Here is an 11,269-nt window from a genome sequence, read left to right as displayed (position 1 = left end):
TTTTTGGCTGAGCCTGGCTGGTGGCCCACTCACTCGATCGCCATGTCTGTTAGCCACAGTTTTCCCGGTGGTGCCGCACCCGGGCTCGCCCCGGCTGACGCAGTTTTCGCGCCGCCCCGGCAGACGCGGTTTTCGCGCCGCCCCGGCTGACGCGGTTTTTGCCGCCCCGGCTGACGCAGTTCGGACTTGGCACTTTTTGGGCTGAGCCTGGCTGGCGGCCCACTCACTCGATCGCCATGTCTGTTTGCCACAGTCTTCCCGGTGGTGCCGCACCCGGGCTCGCCCCGGCAGACGCGTTTTTTTTTTCTTTCGCCCCGGCAGACGTGGTTCCCCCCCCCCCCCTTTTCGCTCGCCCCGGCTGACGAGGTTTTCGCGCCGCCCCGGCTGACGCAGTTTTCGCGCCGCCCCGGCTGACGCGGTTTCGTGCCGCCCCGGCTGACGCGGTTTTCGCGCCGCCCCGGCTGACGCGGTTTTTGCGTCGCCCCGGCTGACACGGTTCGGACTTTGCACTTTTCGGCTGTGCCTGGCTGGCGGCCCACTCACTCGATCGCCATGTCTGTTTGCCACAGTTTTCCCGGTGGTGCCGCACCCGGGCTCGCCCCGGCTGACGCAGTTTTCGCGCCGCCCCGGCTGACGCGGTTTCGTGCCGCCCCGGCAGACGCGGTTTTCGCGCCGCCCCGGCTGACGCGGTTTCGTGCCGCCCCGGCAGACGCAGTTCGGACTTAGCACTTTTCGGCTGTGCCTGGCTGGCGGCCCACTCACTCGATCGCCATGTCTGTTTGCCACAGTTTTCCCGGTGGTGCCGCACCCGGGCTCGCCCCGGCTGACGCAGTTTTCGCGCCGCCCCGGCTGACGCGGTTTCGTGCCGCCCCGGCAGACGCGGTTTTCGCGCCGCCCCGGCTGACGCGGTTTCGTGCCGCCCCGGCAGACGCAGTTCGGACTTAGCACTTTTCGGCTGTGCCTGGCTGGCGGCCCACTCACTCGATCGCCATGTCTGTTTGCCACAGTTTTCCCGGTGGTGCCGCACCCGGGCTCGCCCCGGCAGACGCGTTTTTTTTTTTTTCTTTCGCCCCGGCTGACGCAGTTTTCGCGCCGCCCCGGCTGACGCGGTTTCGTGCCGCCCCGGCAGACGCGGTTTTTTGCGCCGCCCCGGCTGACGCGGTTTTTGCCGCCCCGGCTGACGCAGTTCGGACTTAGCACTTTTCGGCTGTGCCTGGCTGGCGGCCCACTCACTCGATCGCCATGTCTGTTTGCCACAGTTTTCCCGGTGGTGCCGCACCCGGGCTCGCCCCGGCTGACGCAGTTTTCGCGCCGCCCCGGCTGACGCGGTTTCGTGCCGCCCCGGCAGACGCTTTCGCGCCGCCCCGGCTGACGCGGTTTCGTGCCGCCCCGGCAGACGCAGTTCGGACTTAGCACTTTTCGGCTGTGCCTGGCTGGCGGCCCACTCACTCGATCGCCATGTCTGTTTGCCACAGTTTTCCCGGTGGTGCCGCACCCGGGCTCGCCCCGGCTGACGCAGTTTTCGCGCCGCCCCGGCTGACGCGGTTTCGTGCCGCCCCGGCAGACGCGGTTTTCGCGCCGCCCCGGCTGACGCGGTTTCGTGCCGCCCCGGCAGACGCAGTTCGGACTTAGCACTTTTCGGCTGTGCCTGGCTGGCGGCCCACTCACTCGATCGCCATGTCTGTTTGCCACAGTTTTCCCGGTGGTGCCGCACCCGGGCTCGCCCCGGCAGACGCGTTTTTTTTTTTTTCTTTCGCCCCGGCTGACGCAGTTTTCGCGCCGCCCCGGCTGACGCGGTTTCGTGCCGCCCCGGCAGACGCGGTTTTTTGCGCCGCCCCGGCTGACGCGGTTTTTGCCGCCCCGGCTGACGCAGTTCGGACTTAGCACTTTTCGGCTGTGCCTGGCTGGCGGCCCACTCACTCGATCGCCATGTCTGTTTGCCACAGTTTTCCCGGTGGTGCCGCACCCGGGCTCGCCCCGGCTGACGCAGTTTTCGCGCCGCCCCGGCTGACGCGGTTTCGTGCCGCCCCGGCAGACGCGGTTTTCGCGCCGCCCCGGCTGACGCGGTTTCGTGCCGCCCCGGCAGACGCAGTTCGGACTTAGCACTTTTCGGCTGTGCCTGGCTGGCGGCCCACTCACTCGATCGCCATGTCTGTTTGCCACAGTTTTCCCGGTGGTGCCGCACCCGGGCTCGCCCCGGCTGACGCAGTTTTCGCGCCGCCCCGGCTGACGCGGTTTCGTGCCGCCCCGGCAGACGCGGTTTTCGCGCCGCCCCGGCTGACGCGGTTTCGTGCCGCCCCGGCAGACGCAGTTCGGACTTAGCACTTTTCGGCTGTGCCTGGCTGGCGGCCCACTCACTCGATCGCCATGTCTGTTTGCCACAGTTTTCCCGGTGGTGCCGCACCCGGGCTCGCCCCGGCAGACGCAGTTTTCGCGCCGCCCCGGCAGACGCGGTTTTCGCGCCGCCCCGGCTGACGCGGTTTTTGCCGCCCCGGCTGACGCAGTTCGGACTTGGCACTTTTTGGGCTGAGCCTGGCTGGCGGCCCACTCACTCGATCGCCATGTCTGTTTGCCACAGTCTTCCCGGTGGTGCCGCACCCGGGCTCGCCCCGGCAGACGCGTTTTTTTTTCTTTCGCCCCGGCAGACGTGGTTCCCCCCCCCCCCCTTTTCGCTCGCCCCGGCTGACGAGGTTTTCGCGCCGGCCCGGCTGACGCAGTTTTCGCGCCGCCCCGGCTGACGCGGTTTCGTGCCGCCCCGGCTGACGCGGTTTTCGCGCCGCCCCGGCTGACGCGGTTTTTGCGTCGCCCCGGCTGACACGGTTCGGACTTTGCACTTTTCGGCTGTGCCTGGCTGGCGGCCCACTCACTCGATCGCCATGTCTGTTTGCCACAGTTTTCCCGGTGGTGCCGCACCCGGGCTTGCCCCGGCAGACGCGTTTTTTTTTTTCTTTTCGCCCCGGCTGACGCAGTTTTCGCCCCGCCCCGGCTGACGCGGTTTCGTGCCGCCCCGGCAGACGCGGTTTTTTGCGCCGCCCCGGCTGACGCGGTTTTTGCCGCCCCGGCTGACGCAGTTCGGACTTTGCACTTTTTGGCTGAGCCTGGCTGGCGGCCCACTCACTCGATCGCCATGTCTGTTTGCCACAGTTTTCCCGGTGGTGCCGCACCCGGGCTCGCCCCGGCAGACGCGTTTTTTTTTTTCCTTCGCCCCGGCAGACGTGGTTCCCCCCCCCCCTCCGTCTTTCTTTTTGTTTTTTTTTTTTCGCCGCGGCTGAAGTGGATTTTTCGGTGCCTCGACGCCCCGGTAGTCGCGGTTTTTCCGTTTCCGCACGGCCCCGGCTGACGCTGCTCGGTCACAGTCGCCTTTTGTGAGGATTGCAGACTTCTTGAGCGCGGGTGTTTTTTTTTTGTTGTTGTTGTTGTTTTATTACGCATTCGCTCCAGCAGACGCTGTTTAGACTTTTTGTTTCCTCTTTTATCCTGCGACGAGGTGACGAGGTTTATTCGGTGCCCCGCCGCCCCGGCTGAAGTGATTTTTCCTGTCCCGTGCCGCCCCGGCTGACGCGGTTGGGACTTCGCGTTTGTTCGGCCGCCACGGGTTTTGGCGCACTCGCTCGGTTGCTTGTTGTTGCCACTTGTTGCGAACCCAGGTTTCTTGAGCGAGCGCGGGCGTTTTTTCTTCCTTTCTTTCTTTGTTCTATGTGTTAGCGAATCGGCCTTTAATATCACACGAGGACTCACAACCAACAATTTTCAGTTTGAAGTGTAAAAAATCTGCAGGTGTTGACGTAACTGACTTGCCCCGTACCCTTGAGTACATCCATGAAGTTCTCGTAGTACTACTAAATCGCATTATTCCAAGTGGAGAAATTCCCATAAACTTGCAAACCTCTACACGAAAATCGGTGCGCGTGATAAAGTTGAAAATTATCGTCCGATATCAAATGTGCCTTCTATAACACAAATTCTAGGAAAAAAAAAAAAAAACACTTGTTCGCCGTTCTCTGCGCCGTGACTGGCAGCACTCCGGCGAAGCGAAACGGGGTCGATTCGAGCACGATATCGGCGTCTTTCGACGTGCTCGCCGGCGACCGTCGCACGAGTACGTCGCACGAGCGCGTCTGCCGGGGCGCCGTTTGCGAAGCCGACGCAAAAGTGGGAACCGCCGCTCGGATGATCGCCGCTTTCGGCAGAGTGAGTGTTGGCACTCCGGGGAAGCGAAACAGCGTGAATGCGCCCACGAAATCGGCGTATTTTGAAGTGCCCGCCGGCGACCGTCGCACGAGTACGGTAAACCGCGTCAGCCGGGGCGTAGTTCGGGACGCCGACGAAAAAGTGGGAAGCGCAACTCGGATCTTCGCCGTTTTTGCAGGAGTGAGTGGCGGCCCTCCTGCGAGACCAAGAAGCATCGATTCGTGCACGAATTCGGCGCCTTTCGACGTGATCGCCGGCGACCGTCGCTCGAGTAGGGCAAACCGCGTCTGCCGGGGCGGGCTTCGGGACGCCGATGCGAAAGTGGGAAACGCTGCTCGGATGTTCGCCGTTTTTGGCCGAGTGAGTGCTGGCACTCGGGCGAAGCCAAACGGGGCCGATTACGGCACGATATCGGCGTCTTTCGACGTGCCCGGCGGCGACCGTCGCACGAGTACGGTAAACCGCGTCAGCCCGGGCGGAGTTCGGGACGCCGATGCGAAAGTGGAGAACGCCGCTCGGATCTTCGCCGTTTTTGGAGGAGTGAGTGGCGGCACTCCGGAGAAGCCAAGGAGCGCCAATTAGCGCACGATATCGGCGTCTTTCGACGCGCTCGCCGGCGACCGTCGAACGAGTAGGGCAAACCGCGTCTGCCGGGGCGGGGTTTACGACGCCGACGCAAAAGTGGGAACCGCCGCTCGGATGTTGGCCGTTTTTGGCAGAGTGAGTGCTGGCACACCGGCGACGCGAAAGAGCGCGAAAGCGCCCACGAAAGTGGCGTATTTGGACGTGCTTGACGGCGACCGCTGCAGGAGTACGAAAAACCACGTCAGCCGGGGCGAGCGACCCACGGCGGTCTGGGTGCTTATCGCTGCTATTATAGGGGCACCCCGGCAGACGCAGAAAAAAAAAATTTTTTTTCGACCTTCTTTTTTGCTGGTCGAGCTCGGGTAACCCAGGTCGCAATGGGAGCCGCGCACGAAAGCGGCGTCGCGAGACGCGTTCGCGGTCGCTAGTCGCACGAGCTCGGCAACCGCGTCAGCCGGCGCGGAGTTCGGGATGCCGACGGCTAAGTGGGTACCGCTGCTCGGATGTTCGCCGTTTTTGGCCGAGTGAGTGCTGGCACTCCGGCGAAGCGAAACGGGGCCGATTCGGGCACGATATCGGCGTATTTCGACGTGCTCGCCGGCGACCGTCGCACGAGTACGGCAAAGCGCGTCTGCCGGGGCGAGGTTTGCGATGCCGACGAAAAAGTGGGAAGCGCCGCTCGGATCTTCGCCGTTTTTGCAGGAGTGAGTGGCGGCCCTCCTGCGAGACCAAGAAGCATCGACTCGCGCACGATATCGGTGTCTTTCGACGTGCCCGCCGGCCACCGCCGCACGAGTACGGCAAACCGCGTATGCCGGGGCGGGGTTGGCGACGCCGACGCAAAAGTGGGAACCGCCACTAGGATGTTCGCCGTTTTTGGCAGAGTGAGTGCTGGCACACCGGCGACGCGAAAGAGCGCGAAAGCGCCCACGAAAGTGGCGTATTTGGACGTGCTTGACGGCGACCGCTGCAGGAGTACGAAAAACCACGTCAGCCGGGGCGAGCGACCCACGGCGGTCTGGGTGCTTATCGCTGCTATTATAGGGGCACCCCGGCAGACGCAGAAAAAAAAAATTTTTTTTCGACCTTCTTTTTTGCTGGTCGAGCTCGGGTAACCCAGGTCGCAATGGGAGCCGCGCACGAAAGCGGCGTCGCGAGACGCGTTCGCGGTCGCTAGTCGCACGAGCTCGGCAACCGCGTCAGCCGGCGCGGAGTTCGGGATGCCGACGGCTAAGTGGGTACCGCTGCTCGGATGTTCGCCGTTTTTGGCCGAGTGAGTGCTGGCACTCCGGCGAAGCGAAACGGGGCCGATTCGGGCACGATATCGGCGTATTTCGACGTGCTCGCCGGCGACCGTCGCACGAGTACGGCAAAGCGCGTCTGCCGGGGCGAGGTTTGCGATGCCGACGAAAAAGTGGGAAGCGCCGCTCGGATCTTCGCCGTTTTTGCAGGAGTGAGTGGCGGCCCTCCTGCGAGACCAAGAAGCATCGACTCGCGCACGATATCGGTGTCTTTCGACGTGCCCGCCGGCCACCGCCGCACGAGTACGGCAAACCGCGTATGCCGGGGCGGGGTTGGCGACGCCGACGCAAAAGTGGGAACCGCCACTAGGATGTTCGCCGTTTTTGGCAGAGTGAGTGCTGGCACTCCGGCGAAGCGAAAGAGCGCGAATGCGCCCACGAAAGTGGCGTGTTTGGACGTGCTTGACGACGACCACCGCAGGAAAACGAAAAACCACGTCAGCCGGGGCGAGCGACCCATGGCGGTCTGGGTGCTTATCGCTGCTATTATAGGGGCACCCCGGCAGACGCAAAAAAAAAAAAAATTTTTTTTCGACATTCTTTCTTGCTCGTCGACCTCGGGTGACCCAGGTCGCAGTGGGAGCCGCGCACGAAAGCGGCGTCGCGAGACGGCTTCGCGGTCGCTAGTCGCACGAGCTCGGCAACCGCGTCTGCCGGGGCGGAGTTCGGGACGCCGACGGCTAAGTGGGAACCGCCGCTCGGATGTTCGCCGTTTGTGGCCGAGTGAGTGCTGGCACTCCGGCGAAGCCAAACGGGGCCGATTCCGGCACGATATCGGCGTCTTTCTACGTGCTCGCCGGCGACCGTCGCACGAGTACGGCAAAGTGCGTCTGCCGGGGCGGGGTTTGCGACGCGTACGCAATAGTGAGAACCGTCGCTCGGATGTTCGTCGTCTTTCGCCGAGCCAGTGCTGGCACTCCGGCGAAGCCGAACGGAGCCGATTCGGGCACGATATCGGCGTCTTTCCACGTGCTCGCCGGCGACCGTCGCACGAGTACGGTAAACCGCGTCAGCCGGGGCGGAGTTCGGGACGCCGATGCGAAAGTGGGAAGCGCCGCTCGGATCTTCGCCGTTTTTGGAGGAGTCAGTGGCGGCACTCCGGTGAAGCCAAGGTGCGCCAATTCGCGCACGATATCGGCGTCTTTCGACGTGCCCGCCGGCCACCGTCGCACGAGTACGGCAAACCTCGTCTGCCGGGGCGGGGTTTGCGACGCCGACGCAAAAGTGGGAACCGCCGCTCGGATGTTCGCCGTTTTTGGCAGAGTGAGTGCTGGCACTCCGGCGAAGCGAAAGAGCGTGAATGCGCCCACGAAAGTAGCGTATTTGGACGTGCTTGACGGCGACCGCCGCAGGAGTACGAAAAACCACGTCAGCCGGGGCGAGCGACCCACGGCGGTCTGGGTGCTTATCGCTGCTATTATAGGGGCACCCCGGCAGACGCAGAAAGAAAAAAAAAAAAAAATGGGGACATGGCGTGCGTCACCGTGCGGCTTCGCAGCGTTGCCGAAGTCGCCGAGCCCTTCGACTGAGCCGAACGGCGGACAGGGAACGTTGGTCGGCCGTTCTAACCTGTCGGTGCCACGCCGAGACGTCGTTAAGGAAAACCGCGTCGTGGGCCTCTACGACGCCGTCGAGTCGTTGTACGTTTGGTGTCCAGCGTGTCGGCGGCGAGTAGCGGACACGTCGTTCACGACTTCGGTCTTTCGCAGTCGACGCGAACTTGCGGAGAGTCGTGGTGCCTCACGTTTTCGGCAGAAACCGCGGCGGAATTTTCCCGTGCGTGCGCGCACGACCTCGGTGCTGTGCCGTCAGCGTAGTGTTGCACAAACTCGTGGCCTACCCAAGGTGCGGTACGTTTGCGGCCGTATCCTCGGTGGGAATTTCGTGAGTAGGGTCGCAAATTCTACGACCTCGGCGGGTTTGAGAGCGACGTAGACTTGTGGCACGCTCAACGTGCCACACGTTTCGGGGCACACCCGCGGTGAAATTTTCTCGAGTACGCTCGTATTAGTGCCCAAGGAGGTCTGGGTACTTATCGCTGCTATTATGTGGGGGTTCTCGTGAGCGGCGTACGCGAAAGCGACCGGGTGTCTGATATGCGGCGGGCTTCGGCCTCGTCAAGCGTGTCCTCGGGTCTGCTCCAGGGGAATCCACGGCAGTCGTCTGCAGCCTCATCCGCTTGATGCGTTAGGGGCTGGTTGTCGGACGGTGCCGTTTTACCACGATATCGAGGTGTGTTCCGTGTCGTCCTCGGGCGATTCAGATGCGAAAGCGCCGAAGACGCGGGCGTGACCCGTCGTCTGGCGGCTTTGCAGTCTCGGCTCCGTTGCTAGTTCCGGCCGGTCCACCGACAGTGCAGCGGGCTTGGGCAACCCGCACGGCGCGACCGAGTCGATGCAACGAAAAAGAGCGAGCATGAACGTGCTTCTTGCCGCACGGCTCCCACTCGTCTTTCGGGAAGGTTGTGCCGTAGCGAGCTCGAACGCCGTCATCTCGGAGTGCAAAATAAGCGTGTTGGGGCGCCTGAAGGTGGCCTCCGCCGCACACAGACTGCGTCCGGCCCGCCGAAGGCGAGGACGGACGCGCAGTCGAACGATTACCTGGTTGATCCTGCCAGTAATCATATGCTTGTCTCAAAGATTAAGCCATGCATGTCTAAGTACATGCCGAAATAAGGCGAAACCGCGAATGGCTCATTAAATCAGTTATGGTTCCTTAGATCGTTTCTTCCTACTTGGATAACTGTGGCAATTCTAGAGCTAATACATGCAGTGAGCCTGGAGCCCTTTGGGTAACGGGTGCTTTTATTAGACCAAGATCGATCGGGTTTCGGCCCGTATTGTGTGGTGACTCTGGATAACTTTGTGCTGATCGCATGGCCACGAGCCGGCGACGTTTCTTTCAAGTGTCTGCCTTATCAACTTTCGATGGTAGGTTACTTGCTTACCATGGTTGTTACGGGTAACGGAGAATCAGGGTTCGATTCCGGAGAGGGAGCCAGAGAAACGGCTACCACATCCAAGGAAGGCAGCAGGCGCGCAAATTACCCACTCCCGGCACGGGGAGGTAGTGACGAAAAATAACAATACGGGACTCTTTTGAGGCCCCGTAATTGAAATGAGTACACTCTAAATCCTTTAACGAGGATCAATTGGAGGGCAAGTCTGGTGCCAGCAGCCGCGGTAATTCCAGCTCCAATAGCGTATACTAAAGCTGCTGCGGTTAAAAAGCTCGTAGTTGGATCTCAGTTCCAGACGAGTAGTGCATCTACCCGATGCGACGGCTCGGACTGAACATCATGCCGGTTCTTTCTTGGTGCACTTCATTGTGTGCCTCGAGATGGCCGGTGCTTTTACTTTGAAAAAATTAGAGTGCTCAACGCAGGCGAGTCGCCTGAATAAACTTGCATGGAATAATAGAACAAGACCTCGTTTCTGTTCTGTTGGTTTTTGGAATACGAGGTAATGATTAAGAGGGACGGACGGGGGCATTCGTATTGCGGCGCTAGAGGTGAAATTCTTGGACCGTCGCAAGACGAACTACTGCGAAAGCATTTGCCAAGAATGTTTTCATTGATCAAGAACGAAAGTCAGAGGTTCGAAGGCGATCAGATACCGCCCTAGTTCTGACCATAAACGATGCCAACCAGCGATCCGCCTGAGTTACTCAAATGACTCGGCGGGCAGCTTCCGGGAAACCAAAGTATTTGGGTTCCGGGGGAAGTATGGTTGCAAAGCTGAAACTTAAAGGAATTGACGGAAGGGCACCACCAGGAGTGGAGCCTGCGGCTTAATTTGACTCAACACGGGAAAACTTACCCGGCCCGGACACTGGGAGGATTGACAGATTGAGAGCTCTTTCTTGATTCGGTGGATGGTGGTGCATGGCCGTTCTTAGTTGGTGGAGCGATTTGTCTGGTTAATTCCGATAACGAACGAGACTCTAGCCTATTAAATAGGTGCGGGGTTCCCAGCACCTTACAACCTTCTTAGAGGGACAAGCGGCTCCTAGCCGCACGAAACAGAGCAATAACAGGTCTGTGATGCCCTTAGATGTCCGGGGCCGCACGCGCGCTACACTGAAGGAAGCAGCGTGTCTTTATCCCTGTCTGAAAAGACTGGGTAACCCGTGGAACTTCTTTCGTGATTGGGATAGGGGCTTGCAATTGTTCCCCTTGAACGAGGAATTCCCAGTAAGCGCGAGTCATAAGCTCGCGTTGATTACGTCCCTGCCCTTTGTACACACCGCCCGTCGCTACTACCGATTGAATGATTTAGTGAGGTCTTCGGACCGATGTCCGGCGCGGCCTTTCGGTTGCGCCGGTCTGTTGGAAAGATGACCAAACTTGATCATTTAGAGGAAGTAAAAGTCGTAACAAGGTTTCCGTAGGTGAACCTGCGGAAGGATCATTAACGGATTGTGAAGGGTGAGCGCCTCAGCTGCGTCTGCGCCCGACACTTTCTGCCGCTGACCCCGTTTGGACGCGGGGTCGGCTTTTCCCCACGGGGCTGCCTGAATGTGGAGCGGCACCCCGTGACAAATTGTTGCGCCCAGCGGACGCCAACACCGCGACCTTGGACGGTCGGCCAGGTGGCGGACGCGGGTACAAACGGCGCAACGCACTCATAGGTCGGCTTTCGACCCGCCACTGCACCGTGGCTCGAAGCGCTCGAAATGCGCGACCCGACCGCTGCGGGACCGCCTAGTACTGTAAACAGGAGCGGCGGAGCGCGAACGGCGAGTCGTGGTTACGTCGGTAGAAGGCGAGGCTGCGCGTTCCCGAAACGCCAGCCGAGTGCCCTCCCGACCGTTCGAGCGTGCAAGAACGAGACCCGACAATCGCGCGGCGACTGCCAAGTACGAGAGGAACGGCACAAGCGTCGGCGGTCGGTCAAGGAACTGGCGATGTGACGGGTCCGCTGTGCACCAGTGCATACCGTCCCGCCGTCCGCGGCAAGCGCCTCCGCGTCCTCGGGTGACGGAGGCTGCCGGTCGGTTCTTGCAGGCGAGGGATCTCGCTGGCACCGGTTCGCGTTGACGCGCGGCCGGTCATGGCACGGCGATGCGACGGCCGAGGTGCGCAGTACTCGATGGAGGAACCGCACGCTCCGATGACCGTCCCGCCCTCCGCGGCGTATGCGTACCGACCGTAATGGTTGCAGCAGCGCCGGCCGGCTTTTGAATTCGCCACA

At 61.5% G+C, this 11,269-nt stretch overlaps 1 non-coding gene across 1 annotated transcript; it reads left to right on the top strand.

Moving 5' to 3' along the window:
* Positions 1–8,674: 8,674 nt before the first annotated feature.
* Positions 8,675–10,489, top strand: LOC142792361 (small subunit ribosomal RNA). The gene has a single exon (XR_012890860.1). It is a non-coding gene; the product is annotated as a small subunit ribosomal RNA (ribosomal RNA).
* The last annotated feature ends 780 nt before the right edge of the window (positions 10,490–11,269 follow it).

This window comes from Rhipicephalus microplus, unplaced genomic scaffold (assembly GCF_043290135.1).
Source record: "Rhipicephalus microplus isolate Deutch F79 unplaced genomic scaffold, USDA_Rmic scaffold_217, whole genome shotgun sequence".
Lineage (NCBI taxonomy): Eukaryota > Metazoa > Arthropoda > Arachnida > Ixodida > Ixodidae > Rhipicephalus > Rhipicephalus microplus.
Note: the sequence above shows the minus strand (reverse complement) of the source record. Positions and strands in the feature narration are given on the sequence as shown.